Here is a 27,257-nt window from a genome sequence, read left to right on the forward strand (position 1 = left end):
TTGCATTTCAAAGACCGCCTTTCACCCCAAACCGATGGTCAATCCGAAGCGATAATTCAGATACTTGAGGATATGTTGAGATGTTGTATCCTCGAGTTCGGTGGTTCGTGGAACGGTACCTACCTTTGATTGAATTCGCTTACAACAATAGTTTTCAATCAAGTATTAAGATGGCGCCTTACGAGGCTTTGTACGGGCGTAAATGCCGTACACCATTGTTTTGGACCGAGCTCGGTGAGAACAAAATTTTTGGAGTGGATTTGATTAAAGATGTTGAATGAAAGTAAAAGTAATCCGTGAAAATCAAGATAGCCTCCGATCGTCGTAAATCGTATGCGGATTTGAAACGAAAGGACATTGAGTATCGGTGGGAGATAAAGTGTTTCTTAAAGTTTCGCCGTGGAAAAGATACTCAGATTCGGTACCGTAAGGGCAAGTTGAGCCCGAGATTCATTGGGCCGCATTTAAATCTCCGAACGAGTTGGCCCGATTATGTATCGTTTGATCTTGCCCCCGAACTTGAAAAGATTCACAACGTCTTCCATGTTTCAATGCTTGACGCTATAGATCTGATCCGTCGCACGTAATTAGTCCATCGAGGTTGAAATTCAAGCCGATATGAGTTATGGAGAAGAACCGATTCGTATCCTAGCTCGTGAAATGAAAGAGTTGCTTGAAACAAAAGGGTTCCGCTAGTGAAAGTGTTATGGCTCAAACACGGGATAGAAGAAGCTACTTGGGAACCCGAGAACTCTATGAAAGAGCAATATCCAAACCTATTTACCGGTAAGATTTTCGGGACGAAAACTTCTAAAGTGGGGAGAGTTGTGATGACCTTAAAACGACCCTAGTCGAAATGTGGTTTCGGGACCACAAAACCAAGGCATAAAAATAATTTGATATTTATTTTATTGCCTATAATGTGTGTTAACTCATGTGTGATATTTTTATGCTTTGATTTAGAATTATAGATGTGAATTTCACTAGAAAGGACCTAGTAATAAACTTTGAAAGTATGAGGGAAATGTGTGATGACTAATTAAAGGATGCATGCAAAACAATGGACTTGCATGTCAAATTTCCCCATAGCTAGTGGCCGGCCATGACAAGGATTTATGGGCAAAAATCATGTCATGAAACATGTTTGGTAAATGGGTTATGATGGAAAGAATAAAATAAGGGTATGGAATAAACAATTAATGTTAGTAGATGAGAAACAAAAAAAAAAAAGTGTCCATCTTCCTCCATAGCTTGGCCGAATGTCCTAAAGGAAGAAAGAAAAATTTTGTTCATCTCTTTTCACTCTCTTGTTGGCGAAAATACTAAGGTTAAGGAAGGAGTTTTGCTTCATACTTGGTTTGGAAGAGGATTAGGAAGAGGTTGGCTAAACTTGCATCAAGATTAAGGTATGTTTGAGGTTCATGCATGTTTTTAGTTGCTAGCTTAATGTTCTTGTTAGCCCATGGTTCAAATCCTTGTTATGTCATGGGAATGAAATTCGGCCAAAGTGAAGGTGGTGTTAATGCCATTGCATGTTAAATGACAAGCTTGAAAGTGATACATGTGATGGAGGATTGAAGATTCTTAGATTTTCTTTTAGCATTTTTTTTTTTTTTTTTTGAATGAGATACTAAGTTCTTTGTTTCACCATGACCAAATTGAAATGGTGTGGTGTTGTGGTATTCGGCCATGATATATCCATAAGTATAATTCATGCATGTTGCATGGTAAGTAAGATTTAAGCTTTGGAAATGTGTATATATTTGGATATAAGCCACTTGAGAATTCGGCCCTTGCACCTACATGAATATATGTTTGCACATGATGGATTGGTATGACATATATACTAATTCAAAGTGTATATTTGCTTGTGATGATGTGTTGATTATGAAGTAAATAAGAGATGTGCAATGAATTACGATATGTAATGTGTTAGTAGTAAAATGTATGCTGTTTTTTTTGTGTGGTATTAAGTGTATATTCGGCCACATGAGGGTAATTAGTGTGCATGCATTCGGTTTGAGGCAAGCATATTGATGCCTATTCTTGGCTTAGAAAATTCGCTAAGAGGAATATTAACTAATGTGTTGAGTTCGATTTATGATTTCGTACATATACAACTTTGATGCCTAATGTATATAAGGGCCAAGTACTTTGAACTTCACGTTGATGTTTGAATGTATTGAATTGCTTGTTGTGATGTAAAATGTGCATGACCATTGTGTATTTGAGTTAAAGGATGGCCATATGACCATTTACACTCCTTGTCATATTCGCCATAAGCTATCATGATGAGATTTTAATAAGTTAAATTTGTGTGAATTAGCTCAAGAGCAAAGGGAGCTAAATCCGATAAAGGGAAGGAAAAAGTAGTTGAATAGCCGTCGAAATCGCTCGACAACATCCAAGGTAAGTCTTGAGTGATGACCCTACTTGAATTATATCAAAATTATGCTCCTTGTTTGTGTGGCCATTGAGCCGAAATAGTAAAGGTTGATAGATATTTTGTGTTAGAGCTTTAGTAACGAAAATGAACTATGGACGTGTCTTGAATATTGATATATATGTAAGTGAACATTGGAAATATATCCGGCTAAGACCAAGGCATTCGTGCGAGTTGATATATCCGGGCTAAGACCAAGGCATTCGTATGCGAGTTGATATATCCGGCTAAGACCAAGGCATTCGTGCGAGTTGATATATCCGGCTAAGACCAAGGCCTTTGTGCAAGTCACCAACCGGGTTATGACCAAGGCAATCGTCGAGTCGCTATATCCGGTTAAATCCCGAAAGTATGTGATTCGGAAGTGAGCAATCTTGCTGTGAAAATTTCAGCTTATACGCTTGTGAAAATTCCAGCAATGAGGTATGTTTGTATGTGCTTGTACTAATTGAATTCTTACAAGTAAGTATGCGCTAAGTTGATAAACGAGCTACCGGCCTTGGGCTAAGTTGTTCTTTTGTGTATGAACATAAGGGTCGGTGATGTGAACTAAGTATGAGTATGGGAATGTGAATTAGTAAAGTGGTTTAATTAGCCATGTGAATAAAATACCTTAGTCAAAGCTGATTTCATTGCTTGAGACTTACTAAGCATTAAAATGCTTACCCCGTTGCTTTGGCTCTCTGTTTTATAGGTTTCGCTTCGTTAGCTATCGGATTCGGGATCAAAGAAGTCAAGTCATCCACACTATCGAAGCCCCATTTTGGTACAAATTTTGGTTGAACTTTGAAATGGCATGTATAGGACCATCCTTTGTTGAAGGTCATGTACCTTCCGGTTTGTGTAAACTTGGATAGCCATGCGAAAATGGCTTATATACGTTTTTAGCATAGAACTATAATCGTTTGTATGTTGATCCTTATGAGGTATGGAATTATTTTGAAACGATTAGCCATTGGAATGGTTAATCATGATCACGCTTTGTGCTATGTATGTAAAAAGGGCCAATTGAATCATGGAAAGTATGAAATAGGTAAAGCCTACTAAAGGCAGATGCTGACAGCAGCAGTGACGTGGATGTGAAAAATCACTAAAAATAGTAGGAATGGTATTAAATAGCAAATAAATTATGTAAGTGTACCTTGATGAATCTACTTTCATATGGAAGAAACGAAATGGTCATATGAGTTATAAGTTAACAGATTTTAAAGTTCTTGTGAAATAGGGCCAGAACGGTTTCTGGATCCCCTGTTCCAACTTTGGAAAATCATTGTAAATTAACCAGAGATAATTAGGAGTCATTCCATATATGTGTAGATTCCTCTCTGAGTCTAGTTTCTATAGAAACAAACGGCATTAGTATTGAAGCCCTGTACAGGAGATATCCAATTCGTAACGCACAAAGATCAGTGTAGTCGATCCCTACAACAGGCGAGACTTTAACTAATAAAATGTACTAATTGGCTCGACCAAAATTCTAGAAAAAATATGTAGATGGACATATGAGTCTAGTTTCAGGAAAAATTTACGGAACTGATTTTCGAGTTGTAAAACTCAAGTTATGAATTTTGGAGCGACTAGTACTCAGATTGGCAGCTTGTCTGAAAATTGTCAATAAGTGGGTTGAAGTCTGTTAACACCTCGCGTTCGACTCCGGCGACGGTCTCGGGTTCGGGGTGTTACAGAGGTAGTGAAATGGTTATGTGTTCTTGCATAAAAGTGTTGAATCGAAAGTTATATTGAAAGTGTGTTTTCATTGTGTGCTCATACTGGAATGAAGAAAGTGAAGTACAAATGTGATATGTTATATGAACCGAATTATCTTGTAGGTAAACATGCTTAGCTCTCGATATATTAAATATACGGGTTAAATCCCGCAGGCTTCATGCTGGTAATGTATATCCGGGTTAAATCCCGCAAGCTTCGTGCTGGTAATGTATATCCGGGTTAAATCCCGCAGGCTTAGTGCTGGCGCTATATCCGAGCTTAAAGTTCCACAGGCCTTGAGCTAGTAACTGGATTTGGGTTTTGAAACCCAGCAGGCTTAACACCGGCGATTCGAATGAGATTACAAATTCAAATGTTCAAAGTAAACTATTATCAAATATTTATGATACATGGTAATGACCAGGTACGTATTATGTACTGTTATGTGAATTGATTACAAAGTGAGTCTTTAGTATCAAACAACGATATAACTATGTGAATGATTAATATATCTATGAATAAGAGAAATCACCTATTCGATCGATGTCTGCCATTATATGAAAATATGTGAATTAAATTAGTTGTATGAGCCATAAAGTAAAGTGAAGCATGTGCTGAAAATTTCTTTGTGTATTTATATTCGGCCAATAGTTTTTATGTATGGTATACTTGTGTATATTTGGCCTTGTGATTGTAATTAGAATACGAATTTGGTAATATTCATTGTTCGATTTAAATGACATGTTTTAATTGTTGAAATGCTTAAAACTTACTAAGCCTCGAAAGCTTACTCTGTTTCTTATCTCTCTGTTTTATAGATTGTTGATTTTGGCCACCGACTAAGAATCGTCAATGAGCTCATCGTACTATCGATCTTGTTGGTACAGTTATATTTTGGTCTCGATATGACATGTATAGGTTGGACTGTTGATAAAATATGTTTTGTAATTGTAAATATTTTGGCCGTATGAAAATGGCATTTATAACTTATAAATCTGTATGTATTCAGTTCGATTTCTGCTTTTGTTGATAGATTATGTGATTGAAAAATTAAATGTTAAGCTTGGTAATACCTCATAGCCTAAACCGGCGATCAGACTCAGGCTAGGGGTGTTGCAAATCATGTCATATAATAAACAACCAAATTCATGCTTATAACCATACCAAAATCATAAACCAAAGTCTTACCAAAACTTATGTTTCATATCCTCAATTTACTACATTCTATATCATGCCATAAACTTACCAATTCCCCAAATAAGCACATACCAAAACTTACCTAAATTGACCATTTCATTTGGTCACTCAAAAGTGCATCAAAACATACCATTTTTGAACACAAAGCACATATCAAAATTCATTTATAATCACATCCATAACAAAGCAATATCACATGGCTAGTACTTCTAGCCTATACATGCCATACTTCAATATATACATTTTCAAAAGGTACCAAAATATAGTTCGATAGTGCGGTGATAATCCTTGATGATCCCCGAGCTCCCAGTAGCTTCGATATCTATAAAACAGTTGAAAACACACATAAAATAAGCTTCCAAAAGCTTAGTAAGCCATATAAAAATAAACTTATCAAATAATATAATTTAAATTCGATTCAATCATATGAATCATGGCAAAGCATAATCGCATATCTATAAATCTCATATAGCTCATACTTATTTCATATATCCACATATGTTCAAATACTTACCTTTTATTCTGAATGATATTATACAATTCAAACATACCTGAGTCAATACACCACATAGTTACTCGTTTCTAAGAATGCCCGCTGAACTATTCGGAATCAATAAGGATACTCGGATAGCTCAGAAAGCTCATACAATGGCAACGTCCCAGACGTGGTCTTACATGTAATCAAATATCGATGCCACTGTCCCAGACAGGGTCTTACACGAAATCAAATACGATGCAGATGTCCCAGACATGGTCTTACACATAAATCATAAGTCGATGCCAACGTCCCAGACGTGTTCTTACATGATAACACATATCAGATCCTACGTCATGACATATGTATTCTAACTATTCCTACGGGGCTTTTCAGACGTAGAAACTTTGTCGATACTTTCTCAAAAATTTGATACTCAACTCATATAACCATTTATCATTATTCAATAGCATATAAACATTAATAATTCAATTCAAAACACATTTACTTGTATATCGACTTACCTCGTAAATATTTGAATGGACGAAATCAACTACTCGACAACTTTCGACTTTCTCCGATCTAATTCTATTTTTTTTGGTTCTTGATCTACATCAATTCAAATTTAACTTATTCAAACTCACATTCATTCAAATCAATCCAAAAACACATTTAAGGCATTTTACAAATTAGCCCTCAAATTTTCACATTTTGACACTTTAGTCCCTATTACACAAAATCACAAAATACACAAAAAAATTTTGCACACATGTCTAGCCGAATTTCATAGTGTTCATATAAGCCCCCACATTTCATTTATTTCACATTTTAATCCCTTAAAATATCATTTTTACAATTTAGCCTAAATTACTCAAATTCATCAAAAATTCAAAGACAAAACATGTTAACCCAACATCAAACTTCTATATATTATCATCAAACTTCATAAAACACATATTTTCATCAATGGCTCAACTCAAAATCATCAACAATTTCAAAAATTCAAACATGGGCTTGATAGAACACTAAGCAACAATCACAAAAACGTAGAAATTATCGAAAACAAATCAAAAACCATACCTAAATCAAAGGAAACAATTGTAGAAACCCTAAGCTTGAGTTTCTTTCTTTTTCTTTTGATGATTTTGGCAACATGGATGAATTAATCATCTAATTTCATGTTTTATTTAACTATAACACCAATTAATTAACCTTTTGCCATTTTACCCTTAGTAATTAAACATTAATAAACCATCACATTAAGACCATTAGTGTTCACTCATAGGTTCAATGGTCAATTAACAATATAAGGACCTCTCAATTATAAAGACATAGCAAATAGGCACTTTAGCAAATAGAGCACATCTTTTACATTTTACGTAATTAGGTCCTTTTTGAAAATTAAGCACACAAATGATCAAATTTTCATACGAAACTGTCACACATGTCAATTCACATATAATAAGCACAGAAAATAATATAAAACTATTTTTTGACTCGGATTTGTGGTCCCAGAACCACTATTCTGACTAGCGTCTAAACTGGACTGTTACAACTCTCCCCCCTTAGGGATTTTCGTCCCTGAAAATCTTATCATTGAACAGATTTGGATATTGCCATCTCATAACATCTTCAGGCTCCCACGTAACCTCTTCAATATTGTGCGGATGCCACATTACTTTTACTAACAAAATTTTCTTATTTCTCAATTCTTTAGTCCCACGAGCTAAAATACGAATCGGTTCTTCTTCGTAGGTCATATCAGACTCAATCTCAATCTTAGACGGAGAAATCACATGTGATGGATCAGATCTATATCATCAAAGTATCTATACATGAAATACGTCGTGGATTTTTTCTAGTTCAGGTGGCGATAACAATTGATAAACAACTGGCCCTGTAACACCCTTTACCCGTATCTAAAGCCGGGACAGGGTTCGAGGCGTTACCGGGCTTAAACATTCACAAACATGCAAAACCAGGCCATAAAATTTCATCCAAATTAAAACTTTTCAAACACATGTATATCGTCCCTTATACAGGCATTCGAGGCCTAAAACATACATCGGGGTGGTTCAGGACTAAATCGAGGACTTTAGAAAGCTCTGGGAAAACTTAGAGAAAATTTCATGAAACAAGGTCACACGCCCGTGTAGACACAGGGACACGCTCGTGTGTCTTCAACACGCCCGTGTCCTTAGGCCGTGTAACTATCTGTTTATGATGTCAGCAAAACAAATTGATCCACACGGCCAAGCCACACACCCGTGTGCTAGGCCGTGTCCTCCACACAGCTGAGACACATGGTCGTGTCTCTGCCCGTGTAGCCAACACTTAGGCTATTTTCCAAGCTTTATGTTGTCCTTGATTCTCACCCATACTTATACACATTATAGCCACACCTTATAACATCAATTTAATGATTAATCATCCTTTAGTAAAATTTCGTTAAAGCATTTACATGTTCTCATACATGTGTTTATTACCTATACTCATGTTACACCAAATTAGACATTCCAATTCACATTCTACAATTTTCCATATTCAATCTTTATCAACTTACTACCATGCCACACATTCATTCCATGGCCACGACCACCTCGAATGGTCTTAGATCATTCATCATGTACATGTCTTATACTAATCATTCATAACAACCAATTATAAACACATCACAAACATTAACACATAGCAAGAATAATTAGGCTTACAAGCCATAACCATTTAAGCCACATCTCATGGCCATATACAATAAATCAATATAAGCTGATACATTTGGCTAATCATAACAACATCTAACATAAAAACTAGTCCTTATACATGCCACTCACTTGAAAGTATTTAATACACATATGACAATACTCCGGAGTTGTTGGCTTGATAGTGTGATGCTGCCTCCGACAGTATCCAACCCCGAGTTGACCTGAGAACACTAAGAAAATGGAGAGGAGGGAGTAAGCTTAACGCTTAGTAAGTCCATATGAAAATAATAAGCAAATTATCAACATGATTCCATGAAAATGTAATCATAATTACACTTTTACTGTTTTTTTGGTCATGCTGTTTTCTCGAGTCATAGTTACTAATTTATTTATATCTAGAGCTAAGAAACTCAAAATTAAGATTTGTTAATTTTCTTTGAAACTATACTCATATATATTCTTACCATAAAATTTTCAAAATTTTTGGTCTAGCCAATAAGTACATTTTCACTTAGTAAATTTCTCGTTGAACTCATCGGAATAATAACAGATACCCGGTGGCTTGTGCATATACCACCCTTGTAACCGAAGCTCTCTGGTATGCATGAGACCTATCAATCTGGTACACATAGTAGCCTACACTTAGTACTACACACGTGACTTAACCGTCTGATACACGTAGTACCCTGCACTTAGTACTACACACGTGATTGAATTTAATAGGTACGCATAGTAGCCTGCACTTAGTACTACACATGCGACCTATCAATTTGGTACACGTAGTAGCCTGCACTTAGTTTTTCCCATGTGTTACATTCTCAGTTTCAACCACGGTTTCAAGGCACGGGTGTGTCTCATGCCCGTGTTGTTTTGGCAGTTTTTCCCACAACCATGTCGCACGGCCGTGGCAACTTATCGTATCCTGTGTTGGGGAAAAAATCTTGCCCTGTGTTCACACGGCCTAATGCACCCCTTTGTGCCTGGCCTTGTGGTCTTTAGAAAGTTTGCGTTCCATGATTCGGTTAGTATGTTAGATGTTAAAAACTAAAATTTTAAAGAAATTAACACTGTTAATGCTATGGTTGCCTCCTGAGAAGCGCTTATTTACAGTCTAAGCTCGACTTACCTCACTTTTGCATAGTCAGGGTAAAGCAAGGAGTTTACACTCCTCATCCCTACTATAAATTTTATCAACATAAGTTTTAAGACGAGTATTGTTTACCTTAAATGTGCCAAATTTGGGATGATTTACCTCGACTGTACCATATGGAAAAATACTGAGTACCGTAAGAGGTATTTCTTCATTAGATTCAGGAGTAGTAATGCGAGGATCTGCTTCATCTAGTAGTACTTTGTCTCCAACCTTAAGTTGATTTGGTGAGATATTGAGCTCGTCCTGGCTCAGTCTCGACCAATCGAGTGTTCTTGATTTCTGTGTCCACCATTCATCTAACTCCTCGATTTGTAGCCTTCGTTCTTCATAGATAGGTCCCTTGTTGTTGTTTGAACACATCTCATATACGTTCTTTGTAACTATTTCCTGCACAGAAGGTTTCACCACGTAATGTGACATCCCAAAATTGACCATAGTCGGGAAGTGGTTTCGGGACCGCTAAACTGAGTCACCGACATGTTCGAACGTAATATTTATTGTCTAGAATATGTGAAAATGCATGTGTGAATTTTGAATTCTTTGATTTAGTTAATTTGATTGTGAATTGAAAGAAAAAGGACTCATGTGAAAGGATTTAAATAGATGTGGCTAATTTTAGGAGATTAATAAAAAGGATGAAGTAAAATAAATGGACTTGCATGTCAAATAGCCCATTCCTAAGGGTAGTGGCGGCCATGTCAAGAGTGATGGGCAAGGAAAACATGTTTCAAACATGTTTAGCTAATGGATTATGCTTGAAAGAATAAAGAAATGAAATTGAAAAAAATAGGATATGATGAAAACAAAAGAAAAAAAAAGTGTTCATTCTCTCATTTTCTCCTTGCTTGGCGAATATACTAAGAAGAAAGGGGAAAAAAGCTTGAGAAAATCAGCCATGGGAGCTTACTAGACTAAGGTGTTTTGATACAAGAAGGTATGTTTTATGCCACTCTTGAAAATGCATGCATGATTTGGAGGATTGGTTCAAAATTTTCCTTGAATCTCAAATCGAAACTAAGTTGTTAGGTGAGTTAAATTTCGCCATGCATGTTGTTTTTCTTGGTGAGTGTTTTGATGTTGTTGTGATGAAAGCGTGGAGATGAGTGAGTTCAATGTTTAACAAAAGGAAATTTTGTGCCATTGAGTTCTTGTTGTTATGTGTGTGTGTGCATGAGTATTCGCCATGCATGTTGTCTTCTTTGGTGAGTGTTTTGATGTTGTTGTGATGAAAGCATGGAGATGAGTGAGTTCGAATGTTTAACAAAAGGAAATTTTGTGCCATTGAGTTCTTGTTGTTATGTGTGTGTGCATGAGTATTCGCCATGCTATAGAATTTATGTTGCAAAATGATTAATGCTTAATGAGATGTATAATAGTACTTGTGAATGAGCTTGAGAGTATTTAAACAATTAGACATGAAAAGGGTGGTAATGAGGCTGAAAAATTGTTGGATGGTTAATTGGGTAAGGAATGAAGCATTCGCCATATGGGGTATAAATGGGCATAGGTGTTAAATACCTTGTATTGGAAACTTTGATAAATAAGTAGCAATAAATTAAGATGAGATTGAGTAAATTTTCAGCTTAGTTGTGTTAAGTATTCGCAATAACCATAATAATGCATGTGAATGCCGTATGTTTGTGTTTGATGGAGAGGTAAATTGTTTGATTTAGCTCAAGAGCAAAGGGAACTAGATTGGACAAAGGAAAGGAGAAAGCAAACAGTAGCCGATTTGGAACCGTTCTACCCCAAACAAAGTAAGTCATTAAGCACATATGTTTGATATTGCTTAAATGATTGGAAAATCTATGCAATTGTGTTTAATGGAATGCTATATATGTATAAATGAAATTCTATGTGTATGGAGTGAGGATAATTGTTGAATGTAAAAGAAATAGTGGAATGTGTAGAAAGTTTGCTTTCGGCACTATGTGTGCGGGCAATACGTGTGTATGGTGACGAGATTGGCACTAAGTGTGCGTGCTGGAAATATATGGCACTAAGTGTGCGTGCTGGAAATATAAGGCACTAAGTGTGCATGCTGGAAAAATACGACACTATGTGTGCAAGCTGGAAAAATACGGCACTGGGTGTGCGAGCTCGAAGGGTATGGCACTGTGTGTGCGGGCTTAAATTGCGTGGCACTAAGTGTGCGAAATCGAGTGGTAAGCACTGTGTGTGCGTACTCTATATATATGGAGGGTGTGTCTCCATTGAATTGAGTATGGACAGCGGATCGGGTAAGTACCTCGAGCTCATGACGAATAGAGAATATGTTCATGCTTGGGGTTGAATTTGGTAAGCCTTAAATCTATGTGAGGATTGAAATTGTATGGTTGTGCTGGAAAATGAGTTAATGTGTAAAAATGCTTCGATTATCTTGTTGTGTAGAATATGAAATGTGGATGTATGACTTGGTACGAGATTGGACCGAAAGGTCCGAGGTACTATGGTATAGATTCGATATGGATGAGTACCTAGCCTCGTTTGTTGTACATGTTGTAGTAACTTTATCGGTGGATTGATGAATGCTTATGACTTCTTGAGTTGTAAACTCACTCGGTGTTTTTCTTGTCACCCATTTTAGGTCTCTCGGACTCGTATTGTTTGCGTGATCGGGACCGTCGTTGAAGTCATCACACCGGCTGAAATCTTGTGGTATTGTTTTCGTTGTTGAAGAACATTTGGCATGTATAGGCTATTATATTTTGTCGAATTGTGGGTTGTAAACTTTAAGCCATGTGAAAATGGCCTATGTGGTCGTCGAGTGGGATGCTAGAACCTATAGCCACGAGTCTTAGAAACTCTAATTTTGATAAGGTGGCCATAATTTGTGCCATGTATGATGGATGATTAAGGCCAAGGAAAGATTCATGAAATTGGCATAGTCTACTGCAGTAACTGTTGCGGACAGCAGCAGTGAGATGAGATTGAAAAATCACTAAAAATAGTAGAAGTATAATTAAATAGTGAGTAAATTATGAAATTGAACCTTGATGAATCTATTTTTATATGGACGAAACTAAACGACCATATGAGCAGTATACTGAGAAATATTAAAGTTCTCGTGAGACAGTGCCAGAACGGTTTCTGGGTCCCCTGTCGCAACTTTGAAAATTTACCATAAATTATCCAGAAATAATTAGGAGTCATGCCTTATATGTACAGATTCCATTTTGAGTCTAGTTTCATTAGAAACAAACGGCACCAGTATTAAAGCCTTGTACAGAGAGATATTCAAGTTGTAACGCGCGAAGGTCAGAGCAGTCGATCCCTGTAACATGGGTGACTTTAACTAATAAACTGTACCAATTGGCCCGACCAAAAATTCTAGAAATAAATCCATGGATGGGTATGTGAGTCTAAATTCAGAGAAAATTTACGAAACCAGTTTCCGAGTTTTGAAACTCGAGATATTATTTTTAAGGCGACGGTGACGCAGTTTTCCAGCCTGACTGGTAATGTCAAATTGGTTGGTACCTTGAGAGGATTTGGCTGTTAACCCCTCGTGTCCGACACCGGCGACGGTCACGAGTTAGGGGTGTTACAATTTTATTGGTATCAGAGCTATGGTTTACTCGGTTCTAGGACTGCCATAGAGCGTGTGAGTCTAGCTATACATGCCAAATTGTTAGTGCCTAATAATGTGATGACTTCTGACGGTTGAAATTTTTGTTTTGATTAGCGATGGAACCCGGATAGAGAGACCCTTGGCGGATGACGTTGAAAGTGTAGCGGCTGCTCTGCGCAAGGGACACCGCTGTTGAGCCTCGGTCATCCGCGAATAATCAAAATGAAGGGCGAAACAAGCCTTCTTCACCATGATGAATGAGTGGGTCGCGCAATATGCCCGAACCAATCCGATTGTCCAACCATTCCCGAATTTAAATAATCCACCCCAAGAGCCCGTAATGCCATCGATTCATCGATCCCGTGAGGCTGAGTAAACCACCGTGGACTTGATTAGGAAGCGTGGGGCGAGGAGTTTAAGGCCATAGTTACCGATTTATGCCGAAAGGGCCAAGTTCGCTTGATAACACCATTAGAGTGTTTGATGAACTGTCATGCACACCGATGAATGTCTTAAGTGTGCTATATCTTTGTTATGAGACTCACCTACTATTGGTGGAGGACCTTGATTTCCATAGTCCCAAAGGAACAAGTTACTTGGGGTTTCTTTCAAACGGAATTTCGGAAGAAATATATTAGTCAACGGTTCATCGATCGAAGCGTAAGGAGTTCTGAAACTCAAGCAAGGCCGTATGATCAGATCTCGAATCTGAACATGAGTTCGTAAGACTTAGTCGGTATGCTCGGAGTGTGTGGTTGATGAGGTTGCTATGTGCAAAAGATTTGAAGAAGGATTGAATGAAGAGTTAAAGTTACTAGTGGGAATTTTGGAGATAAAGGAGTTCGTGACACTAGTCGAACGAGCCTGCAAGGCGGAAGAACTTGGGAAGGAGAAGAAGAAGGCTGAATTTGAAGCAAGAGATTACCGTAAAAGATCAACGAGTAAAGCTCCGTTCTCGACTGTAAAGAGGTTCAGGGAGGACACCAGTAAGTCGAGGGCGACTGCGGGAATTTCCATTAGAGCCCGACCATTGACGGACTCCCGAGCTACATCGGTAGCTAGTGTGGGCAATAATCGTCAAGAGAGACCTGAATGTCCCCAATATGGAAGACGACACCTAGGTGAATGTTGGGGTAAGTCATTAACCTGACTTTATTACGGATGTGGTTCGAAGGACCACTTCATTAGGGATTGCACGGAGCTAGATGAGAAGAATAAGATGCAAGGTGCGAGATCTAGTGGGGCGACAGCTAGAGGTAGACCCCCGAGGGTTTCAGGAGGTAGGGGTGGTAATCAGAGGGGAGCCACTGATACGGCTGTTCGATCCGAGACCCGAGCTCCTGCTAGAGCATATGCCATCCGCGCACGAGAGGAGGCATCCTCCCCTGACGTTATCACTGGTACTTTCACTCTCTTTGATACTAGTGTGATTGCATTGATTGACCCCGGCTCTACTCATTCATATGTATGTGAAACTTTAGCATCCAGGAAGACTCTACCAGTTGAGTCTACTGAGTTCGTAATTCGAGTGTCAAACCCTTTGGGTCAATACGTACTCGTTGATAAAGTGTGCAAGAGATGCCCCCTAATAATTCGAGAATCCTTTTTCGCCGATCCGATGCTTCTACCATTTGATGAATTCGATGTTATTCTTGGTATGGATTGGTGACCGTACATGATGCAATGGTGGATCGCAAAGGAAAACCATTGATTTGAGGAGTGCAAATAATGAGGTAGTCCGAGTCGAGTCTCATCGATTTAAAAGGAACACCGGCGATAATATCTTCTATGACCGCTCGGAGGTATGTGAAAAGGGTGTGAAACATACCTTGCGTATGTGTTTGGAAGTAAAGAGACGGAAAGGAAACTCGAATCGGTACCGATGGTTTGTGAGTATTCGATGTTTTTCCGAGGAGTTGCGGGATTGCCACCGGTTCGAGAAGTGGAATTGACATCGAAGTTGTACCGGCACTACGCCGATCTCAATAGCTCCGTGATCGTATGGCATTAACGGAGTTAAAGGAATTGAAGGTTCAATTGCAAGAATTGACAGATAGAGGTTTCGCTCGATCGAATTTTTCTCCATGGGGCGCACGGTATTGTTTGTGAAAAGAAGGACGGAAGCATGAGGTTGTGCATCGACTACCGTCAACTCAATAAAGTGACGATAAAGAATAAATATCCGTTGCCACGAATTGACGATTTGTTTGATCAATTAAAGGGAGCCTCGGTGTTTTCAAAGATAGATTTGAGGTCGGGATACTATCGGTTGAGGGTCCGAGAATCGGACATACCCAAAACCGGTTTTAGAACAAGGTACGGTCACTCTGAATTCTTGGTGATGCCGTTTGGGCTCACTAATGCCCTCGGTGTTTATGGATTTAATGAATAGAATTTTCAGCCATACTTGGATCGGTTCGTAGTTGTATTTATCGATGACATTTTGGTCTATTCGAGAGATGAAACCGAACATCTTGAACACCTAAGGCTAGTGTTGCAAATCTTACGAGATAAGCGATTATCGCAAAGTTCAAGAAATATGAATTTTGGTTGAAAGAGGTTAGCTTTTTGGGGCACGTGGTGTCGCATCGGTGTCGGTGGACCCGAACAAAATTTCGCCATAGTCAATTGGAAACCTCCAAGGAATGTTACCGGTTAGGAGCTTTTTGGGCTTGCGGTTACTACCGACGGTTTGTAAAAGGATTCTCGATGATAGCCACACCCATGACAAACCGCTTTAGAAAGATGTCAAATTTGAATGGACGGAAAAGTGTCGAAAAAGTTTCGACCAATTGAAAACCCATTTGACAAAAGCTCCAGTTCTAGTACAGCCGAATCGGCAAAGAGTTTGTCATCTATAGTGATGCCTCCCTACTTGGGTTAGGTTGCGTATTGATGCAAGAAGGTCGAGTTGTGGCCTATCGTCGAGACAATTAAAGCCACATGAGAAAAATTATCCAACCCATGATCTCGAATTGGTCGCCATCGATTCGCCTTAAAGATATGGCGACATTACTTATTTGGTGAGAAGTGCCATGTGTATTCGGATCACAAAAGTCTCAAATATTTGATGACTCGAGAGACTTAAATCTGCGACAAAGACGATGGCTCGAGTTGTTAAAAGATTATGAACTCGTCATTGATTATCACCCGGAAAGGCTAATGTGGTTGCGGATGCCTTAAGTCGAAAATCACTTGCTTGCTTTACGAGCAATGAATGTACACTTGTCTATCCTACCCGACAATGTGTTAGTAGCCGAATTAAAGGCCAAACCATTGTTGGCTCATCAAATTCGGAAGCTCGAAAGTTGATGAGGAGTTGCTTGCAAAACGGGCCGAGTGTGTTCGAACAAGGAATCGAGTTTCAAATTGATGATGACGATTGTTTGAGGTTCAAAAGTCGTCTGTGTGTTCCAAAGAATTCGGAACTTATTTCGATAATTCTAAATGAAGCCCATTGTAGCTGAATGGCAATCCACCCGGGGAGTACGAAGATGTACAACGATTTGAAATGTCGGTTTTGGTGGCATGGTATGAAACGAGACATCTCTAATTTTGTTTCGAAATGTTTAATATGTCAACAAGTGAAAGCGGAACATCAAGTGACATCGGGATTACTTCAGCCGATCACGATACCCGAGTGGAAATGGGATCGAGTCACAATGGACTTTGTATCCGGACTGCCATTGTCAGCAAGTAAGAAGGATGCGATTTGGATCGTTGTAGATAGATTGACTAAGTCGGCTCACTTTGTCCCCGTACGTATGAATTTTTCAATGGACAAACTAGCCGAATTGTACATTTCTCAGATTGTGAGACTACACGGGGTGCCTATTTCCATCGTGTCGGATAGAGATCCGAGATTTACCTCGCGATTTTGGAAGAAGTTGCAAGAGGCTTTGGGTACCAAGCTGCATTTTAGTACTGCTTTTCATCCCCAAACCGATGGTCAATCCGAACGGATAATTCAAATCCTGGAGGATATGTTGAGATGTTGCATCCTTGAGTTTAGTGGTTCATGGGAAAGATATTTTCCTTTGATTGAATTCGCTTATAACAATAGTTTTCAATCAAGTATTAAGATGGCGCCTTACGAGGCTTTGTACGGCGTAAATGCCGTACACCATTGTTTTGGACCGAGCTCGGTGAGAACAAAATTTTGGAGTGGATTTGATTAAAGATGCTGAATGAAAGTAAAAGTAATCCGTGAAAATCAAGATAGCCTCCGATCGTCGAGAAGTCGACGCGGATCTAAAACGAAAAGACATTGAGTATCAAGTGGGAGATAAAGTGTTTCTTAAAGTTTCGCCTTGGAAGAAGATACTCGAGATTCGTAGTAGGGAAAATTGAGCCCGAGGTTCATCGGGCCATATGAGATATCCCAACGAGTCGGTCCAGTCGCGTATCATTTGATTTTTCCCCCTGAGCTCAAAAAGATTCACAATGTTTTTCATGTCTCGATGCTTCGACGATATAGGTCTGATCCATCGCACGTAATTGCTCCATCTGAGATTGAGATTCAGCCTAATTTGAGCTATGAAGAGGACCGGTTCGCATTATGAGGCGTGAAGTAAAAGAGTTGCGCAATAGGAAAATACCGTTAGTGAAGGTGTTGTGGCATAAACACGGAATGGAAGAAGCCACTTGGGAGCTTGAGGACTCTATGAAAGAGCGATACCCGAGCCTATTCACGGTAAGATTTTCGGGACGAAAATTTCTTAAGTGGGGAGAGTTGTGACATCCCAAAATTGACCATAGTCGGAAGTGGTTTCGGACCGCTAAACCGAGTCACCGACATGTTCGAACGTAATATTTATTGTCTCGAATATGTGAAAATGTATGTGTGAATTTTGAATTCTTTGATTTAGTTAATTTGATTGTGAATTGAAAGAAAAGGACTCATGTGAAAGGATTTAAATAGATGTGGCTAATTTTAGGAGATTAATAAAAGGATGAAGTAAAATAAATGGACTTGCATGTCAAATAGCCCATTCCTAAGGGTAGTGGCCGCCATGTCAAGAGTGATGGGCAAGGAAAACATGTTTCAAACATGTTTAGCTAATGGATTATGCTTGAAAGAATAAAGAAATGAAATTGAAAAAAATAGGGATATGATGAAAACAAAAGAAAAAAAAAAGTGTTCATTCTCTCATTTTCTCCTTGCTTGGCGAATATACTAAGAAGAAAGGGGGAAAAGCTTGAGAAAATCAGCCATGGAGCTTACTAGACTAAGGTGTCTTGATACAAGAAGGTATGTTTTATGCCACTCTTGAAAATGCAAGCATGATTTGGAGGATTGGTTCAAAATTTTCCTTGAATCTCAAATCGAAACTAAGTTGTTAGGTGAGTTAAATTTCGGCCATGCATGTTGTTTTCCTTGGTGAGTGTTTTGATGTTGTTGTGATGAAAGCATGGAGATGAGTGAGTTCGAATGTTTAACAAAAAGGAAATTTTGTGCCATTGAGTTCTTGTTGTTATGTGTGTGTGTGCATGAGTAGTCGGCCATGCATGTTGTCTTCTTTGGTGAGTGTTTTGATGTTGTTGTGATGAAAGCATGGAGATGAGTGAGTTCGAATGTTTAACAAAAAGGAAATTTTGTGCCATTGAGTTCTTGTTGTTATGTGTGTGTGCATGAGTATTCGGCCATGCTATAGAATTTATGTTGCAAAATGATTAATGCTTAATGAGATGTATAATAGTACTTGTGAATGAGCTTGAGAGTATTTAAACAATTAGACATGAAAAGGGTGGTAATGAGGCTGAAAAAATTGTTGGATGGTTAATTGGGTAAGGAATGAAGCATTCGGCCATATGGGGTATAAATGGGCATAGGTGTTAAATACCTTGTATTGGAAACTTTGATAAATAAGTAGCAATAAATTAAGATGAGATTGAGTAAATTTTCAGCTTAGTTGTGTTAAGTATTCGGCAATAACCATAATAATGCATGTGAATGCCATATGTTTGTGTTTGACGGAGAGGTAAATTGTTTGATTTAGCTCAAGAGCAAAGGGGAACTAGATTGGACAAAGGAAAGAAGAAAGCAAACGAGTAGCCGATTTGGAACCGTTCTACCCCAAACAAAGTAAGTCATTAAGCACATATGTTTGATATTGCTTAAATGATTGGAAAATCTATGCAATTGTGTTTAATGGAATGCTATATATGTATAAATGAAATTCTATGTGTATGGAGTGAGGATAATTGTTGAATGTAAAAGAAATAGTGGAATGTGTAGAAAGTTTGCTTTCGGCACTATGTGTCTGAACAATACGTGTGTATGGTGACGAGATTGGCACTAAGTGTGCGTGCTGGAAATATATGGCACTAAGTGTGCGTGCTGGAAATATAAGGCACTAAGTGTGCATGCTGGAAAAATACGACACTATGTGTGCAAGCTGGAAAAATACTGACCTTTGGGTGTGCGAGCTCGAAGGGTATGGCACTGTGTGTGGGGCTTAAATTATGTGGCACTAAGTGTGCGAAATCGAGTGGTAAGCACTGTGTGTGCGTACTCTATATATGGAGGTGTGTCTCCATTGAATTGAGTATGGACAGCGGATCGGGTAAGTACCTCGAGCTCATGACGAATAGAGAATACGTTCATGCTTGGGGTTGAATTTGGTAAGCCTTAAATCTATGTGAGGATTGAAATTGTATGGTTGTGCTGGAAAATGAGTTAATGTGTAAAAATGCTTGATTATCTTGTTTTGTAGAATATGAAATGTGGATGTATGACTTGGTACGAGATTGGACCGAAGGTCCGAGGTACTATGGTATAGATTCGATATGGATGAGTACCTAGCCTCGTTTGTTGTACATGTTGTAGTAACTTTATCAGTGGATTGATGAATGCTTATGACTTACTGAGTTGTAAACTCACTCGGTGTTTTTCTTGTCACCCATTTTAGGTCTCTCGGACTCGTATTGTTTGCGTGATCGGGACCGTCGTTGAAGTCATCACACCGCTGAAATCTTGTGGTATTGTTTTCGTTGTTGAAGAACATTTGGCATGTATAGGCTATTATATTTTGTCGAATTGTGGGTTGTAAACTTTAAGCCATGTGAAAATGGCCTATGTGGTCGTCGAGTGGGATGCTAGAACCTATAGCCACGAGTCTTAGAAACTCTAATTTTGATAAGGTGGCCATAATTTGTGCCATGTATGATGGATGATTAAGGCCAAGGAAAGATTCATGAAATTGGCATAGTCTACTGCAGTAACTGTTGCGGACAGCAGCAGTGAGATGAGATTGAAAAATCACTAAAAATAGTAGAAGTAGAATTAAATAGTGAGTAAATTATGAAATTGAACCTTGATGAATCTATTTTTATATGGACAAAACGAAACGACCATATGAGCAGTATACTGAGAAATATTAAAGTTCTCGTGAGACAGGGCCAGAACGGTTTCTGGGTCCCCTGTCGCGACTTTGAAAATTTACCATAAATTATCCAGAAATAATTAGGAGTCATTCCTTATATGTACAGATTGCATTTTGAGTCTAGTTTCATTAGAAACAAATGGCACCAGTATTAAAGCCCTGTACAGAGAGATATTCAAGTTGTAACGCGTGAAGGTCAGAGCAGTCATTCCCTGTAACATGGGTGAATTTAACTAATAAACTGTACCAATTGGCCCGACCAAAAATTCTAGAAATAAATCCATGGATGGGTATGTGAGTCTAAATTCAGGGAAAATTTACGAAAGCAGTTTCTGAGTTTTGAAACTCGAGATATGATTTTTAAGGCGACGGTGACGCAGTTTTCCAGCCTGACTGGTAATGTCAAATTGGTTGGTACCTTGAGAGGATTTGGCCGTTAACCCCTCGTGTCCGACACCGGCGACGGTCACGAGTTAGGGGTGTTACACGTAATCAGTACTAGTAGAATGATTTATACAGCCACCTTCAATTTTTGATGTGTTACTCGAATTACGAGCTTGAAGGGTGATTGTTTCATCTCCTACACGAAGTTTGAGTTCACCTGTACCAACATCAATAATGGTTTTAGCAGCCGCTAAAAAGGGTCGTCCTAAAATTAAAGGAACATTATTATCCTCTTCCATGTCTAGAACAACAAAGTCTACTGGGTATATAAATTTATCGATCTTAACAAGATCATCTTCAATGATACTGTTAGGAAATCTAATGGTTTTATCAGCCAATTGAATGCTCATCCTAGTCTGTTTGGGTTTCCCAAGTGCTAGCTTTTAAACATTTTCTAAGGCATAACATTAATGCTTGCCCCTAAGTCAGCCAATGCATGATGAACATCTAAACTACCAACTAAACAAGGAATTGTAAAACTCCCTGGATCTTTCAATTTGTTGGGTAGCTTATTTTATAATATGGCTGAGCAAACTACATTCAATTCCACATGCGGCGCCTCATCCAACTTTCATTTATTTGTTAAAAGCTCTTTTAAGAATTTGACTGTGTTTGCCATCTGCAAAAGGACTTCAATAAACGGTAAGTTTATATGTAGTTTCTTTAAAAGTTTAAGGAATTTACCAAATTGTTCATCTGATCGATCTTTCCTTGTCGCACTCGGGTATGGCACATGAGGGTTATATTCTGTACTCACCGGCTTTGGGTCATTTTGGCCTACCTCATTCTTACCTTTGCTTACCATCATTTCTAGCCTTGGTTTTGCAACTAAGCCTTCCTCATCTTGAATGGAAATCACGTTGAGTTGCTCTATTGGGTTAGATTCAGTGTTGCTTGGCAGGCTACCTTCTGGTCGTTCAGAAATTAACTTAGCGAGCTATCCAATCTGAGTTTCGAGCCCCTGGATTGATGCTTATTTGTTTTTTAGTGCTGTCTCAGTATTCTAAAAATGAGTTTTTGACATCAAGATGAATTTGGTTAGCACCTCCTCAAGGTTTGTTGAAAACCCAGAGAATGTTGTGGCCTTTGATTTCCTTGACCGCCCCACGAGAAATTGGGATGGTTCCTCCAACCTACAGTATAAGTGTTACTATATGGGTTATTTTGGGGTCTAGAGTTATTGTTACCCATATATTGGACTTGTTCCTCCTCGATGCCAGGGTTGGAGGGTTGATATTTTGTGCATGCTCCTCCTCCATTCGAATCGCACCTCATCACTGGATGTACCTGAGTAGAACCACACAAACCGTCAATCTTTTTATTTAAGTGTTCTACTTAGTTAGATAGCATAGTAACCACGTCGAGGTTGAAAACACCGGCTGCTTTCGTTGGCTTTGTTCTCATAACTTTCCACTGATAGTTATTCAGCGACATCTTCTCAATAAATTCGTAAGCTACCTCAGGTGTCTTATTATTGATAGTTCCTCTAGCTGCTGCATCAATTATTTACCAATTCGAAGGATCCAAGCCATTATGAAACGTTTGAACCTATAGCCAAAGCAGTAACCCATGGTGAGGGCACCTTCTCAAAGGGTCCTTGTATCCCTCCCATGCATCGTAGAGTGTTTATAAATTCATCTGCACAAAAGAAGAGATATCATTACGTAATTTGGTTGTTTTAGCCGGCGAAAAGTATTTTAATAAAAACTTTTCGGTCATTTCTTCCCAAGTAGTGATTGACCCCTGTGGTAACGAGTTCAACCATTGTTTAGCCTTGTTCCTTAAAGAAAAGGGAAACAACCGAAGGCGAATGGCGTCATCAGAAACGCCATTAATTTTAAAGGTATCGCAAAATTCTAGGAAATTTGCCAAGTGAGCGTTGGGATCTTCGTCCTGCAAACCATCAAACTGAACAAACTATTGTATTATTTGAATTGTCTTAGGTTTCAGTTCAAAATTATTTACAGCAATAGTAGGTCTAACTATACTTGACTCAGTTCCTGTTAAATTAGGTTTAGCATAATCATACATAGTGCGTGGAGTTGGATTTTGATTTACTGGATCAGCAGCAATCGCAGGAGGTAGCAGATTTTCTTGGTTTATAGCCATCTCCTCGGTTGTGGTTGAAGTATCATTCTCTTGCTCGTCCTCTGTGTATCCTAGGCTTCGCCTTATTTCTCTCCTGTTTCTGTGAACTATGCGATCGATCTCACCGTCAAAAAGTAGTGGTCCTGACGGGTTTCTTCTGGTCATAAACTAGAAAAACCTGTTAGAAGAAAATAAATGAAGAATTAGAAAAGAAAATAAAAATTTAAATTGCAATAAAAGTAAAGTGGCTAAAGTAATAAAAATAGAGTGTTTCTAATATACTAGTCCCCCGCAACAGCGCCAAAAACTTGGTTGCGTGATATTCGTAACAGGTTTTAAAGATTTATAAATTAAACATTGTTTTAAAGATTTATAAATTAAACATTCTTGAGACTAACTTATTATCACGATTAAGACAAGTGTACCTATCGAACTGTAGTATAGTTCAGCAAGACCGGATTGTTGAACCCAAAGGAACTACGAGTACTAGTACTTACTTCCTTTTTATTATCTAGCCTAAAAATTAAAAGGGTTGGTCATCTAAACTAATTACAAACTAAGAATGCACATAAAGAAAACTCGAGAAAATACTTTTGGGAAAATTCGATTGATTGAGACAATACCTAAGGAAAAATCCACGTAGACTTCACTTGTTATTTGACTCTGCATCAGACGATTTATTCATTTGACTTGATCCGTAGAAATCCCTAAGTTATATTATTATCTCTCTCGATACTAATAACGTCTAACCCTAGGTTGAATAATTGAAATCTCTTTCTAATTAACACCCTAGAATTGCATTAACTCAATCTATGGATTCCCTTATTAGGTTTCACTCTAATCCGGAAAAATCTTATCAGGCGCGCAATCAACTCCGCTTAACTATGACAATTTTACTCTTAGACAGGGTCTATTCCTCCTCTGAATAAGAGCGTTGACTTGAATCAATATACTGGAATATTAAAACAAGAATTAAGAACACATAATTAAGAACAAGTCAAATATTTATCATACAATTCAGATAATAATAACAAGATCTGTCTTAGGTTTCATTCCCCTTAGGTATTTAAGGGGTTTAGTTCATATTTATGACAGAAAACATCTCAAAAGCATAAAGATAACAAAACATAAGAAAACCCAAAACTCCTGAAGGAACTTGAAGGGAGATCTCCAGTATTGATGATGAATCTGGCTTTTGAGATGGATCAATCGGCTTTCCTTGAGTAATTCCTTACTTTCTACTCTCCATCCCCTCTTAAGTGCCTCCTCAAGTGTTTAAATAGGCTTTTGAATGCCTAAGAGCCCTAACAATTTGCCTTTTCCTAATAGGACTAAACTTGCGCTCGGCAGGGACACGCCCATGTGACACGCCCGTGTGTGATTACTCCAGCCCATGGTTAAGGCTTTTAAATAGGCACGGCCTTGTGGTCTACCCGTGTAAGTCGTGCTTCGATCCTGCCAAATTGACACGGCTGTGTGTCACGCCCGTGTGCGGAAGTCCAGGCAGTGTTGTTTTCCCATGTGGCTCCATTTTCTCCGTTTTCGGCTAGTTTCTCACTCTTTTTACTCTCCTATGCTCACCTAAGTATAAAACATGAAATTAAAGGATTAGGAGCATCGAATTCACCAAATCTAAGGAGAAATCATCCGTAAATGCGCTAAGCATGGGATAAAAATATGTATAAATTACGGTTTATGAGTCTGCGGGTGAAAAGCAGTACTGAAGTGCAATTTCATTCCTAAAGCCTCTTGCAGTTTCTTCAAAAATCGTGAAGTGAATCTCAGATCTCTATCTGACACGATAGACAAAGGTACCCCATGCAATCTTACAACATCAGAAATGTATAACTCAGCTAACTTATAAAATGAGTAATCAGATCGTACCGAAATAAAATGAGCTAATTTCATCAATCGGTCAACCACGACCCAGATAGCATCTTTCTTTTTAGGAGATAGGGGCAAACCCGAAACAAAATCCATTGTCACTCTATCCCTTTTTCACTCCGGAATCATAATTGACTACAAACTTGATGGCACTTGATGTTCAGCTTTAACTTGCTGACAGATCAAACATTTCGAAACAAAGTCAGAGATATTTGTTTTCATTCCAGATCACCAATAAAGCTATTTCAAATCATTATACATTTTTGTACTACCCGGATGTACAGATAAACGACTATTGTGAGTTTCATTCAAAATAACCTGAATCAACTCTGAATTTCTTGGAACATAAATTTGATCTTGGAATCTCAAACAATCATCATTATCAACTTTGAATTCTGAATCGAAATCTAAATCACACTAAGCTTGTTTTGCTATTATCTGATTACCAACTTTTTGAGCATCAATAATCTATTGTAAGAATAACGGCCTCGCTTTCAATTCGACTAATACCAAACAACATCAGAAAAAGCTAAATGAGCATTCATAGCACGTAATGCAAATAATGATTTCTGACTTAAAGCATCAGCAACCATATTTGTTTTTCTCGAGTGATAATCAACAACAAGCTCGCAGTCTTTTAGTAGTTCTAGCCATATTCTCTGACTCAGATTCAAATCTTTCTGAGTCATTAGATATTTCAAGCTTTTGTGATCGAAATAAACGTGACATTTCTCACCAAACAAATAATGGCGCCAAATTTTTAAAGCAAACACAATTGCAGTTAACTCAAGGTCGTGTGTCGGATAGTTCTTTTCATGTGGCTTTAACTGTCTCAAAGCATAAGCAATGACTTTGTCTTCCTTCATCAAAACACATCCCAAACCATTCAACGAAGCATCATTGTAGATCACAAATTCTTTACCAGATTCAGGTTGTACTAACTTGGAGCTTTAGTCAATAGGGCTTTCAACTGTTCAAAGCTTTTCTGAAATTTTTCAGAATAATCAAACTTCATATCTTTCTAAAGCAATTTCGTTAATGGAGTTGCAATCATTGAAAAGCCTTTTACGAACAGTCTATAATTACTGGCAAGTCCCAGAAAACTGCAAACTTCAGAAACATTTCACGGAGGCTTCCAATCTAAAATAGCTTAAATTTTGCTCGGATCAACTTGGATACTAGATGCTGATACAATATGGCCCAGAAAACTGACTTCTCGTAACCAAAATTCACATTTGCTAAACTTCGCATACAGTTGCTTATCTCGCAAAGTCTATAGCACTATTCTCAGATGCTCAGCATGCTCGGATTCATCACGCGAATAAATCAATATGTCATCAATGAATACGACAACAAATCGATCTAAATACGGTCTAAAAATTCTATTCATCAAATCCATAAAGATAGAAGGTGCATTCTTTAATGCAAAAGGCATAGCTAAGAACTCATAGTGGTCGTACCTCGTTCTGAATGCAATTTTCAGAATGTCTAAGTTTTTTACTCGCAACTGATAATAGCTTGATCTCAAATCTATCTTCGAAAACACGGTAGCTCTTTTCAATTGATCAAACAAATCATCAATTCGAGGTAGAGGGTATTTATTCTTGATAGTCACTTTGTTCAACTGACGATAATTAATGCACATTCTCATCGTATCATCTTTCTCTTTCACAAATAGAACTGGAGCACCCCAAGGCGAGAAACTCAGTCTAACAAACCCTCTATCCGTCAACTCTTGTAGTTGAGACTTTAATTCTTTTAGTTCGGTCAGAGCAATTCTATATGGAGCTATCAAAATTGGAGTAGTCCCGGGCACTAATTCAATGCCAAATTCAACTTCTTGAATCGGAGGTAATCCCAGAAGTTCTTCAGGAAACACATCAGGGAATTCACAGACAACAAGCACTGATTCCACTTTCTTTTCTGTTACTTTTGAATCAACAACATAGGCTAAGTAAGCTTCACAACTCTTTCTGGCAATACTCAGAGCTTTCATTGACGAGATCATAGCCGGTAACCTAATCAAATCACTAGATTCAATTCAGACTATTTCATCATTCTTGCATCTCAAATCAATAGTTTTCCATTTGTAGTTCACAATAGCATGATGCAAAGTTAACCAATCCATACCCAGAATTATATCAAACTCATCAAAGGGTAATAACATCATATCAGCCAGAAAACAAATGTCTCGGAACATTAATGGAC

General features: G+C 38.2%; 1 non-coding gene across 1 annotated transcript; it reads left to right on the plus strand.

The window, feature by feature from the left end:
* Window positions 1–22,641: 22,641 nt before the first annotated feature.
* On the plus strand, window positions 22,642–22,748 carry LOC128294342 (small nucleolar RNA R71). Its single transcript, XR_008284654.1, has one exon. It is a non-coding gene; the product is annotated as a small nucleolar RNA R71 (small nucleolar RNA).
* Window positions 22,749–27,257: the final 4,509 nt, after the last annotated feature.

This window comes from Gossypium arboreum, chromosome 6 (assembly GCF_025698485.1).
Source record: "Gossypium arboreum isolate Shixiya-1 chromosome 6, ASM2569848v2, whole genome shotgun sequence".
In the NCBI taxonomy this organism is placed as follows: Eukaryota; Viridiplantae; Streptophyta; class Magnoliopsida; order Malvales; family Malvaceae; genus Gossypium; species Gossypium arboreum.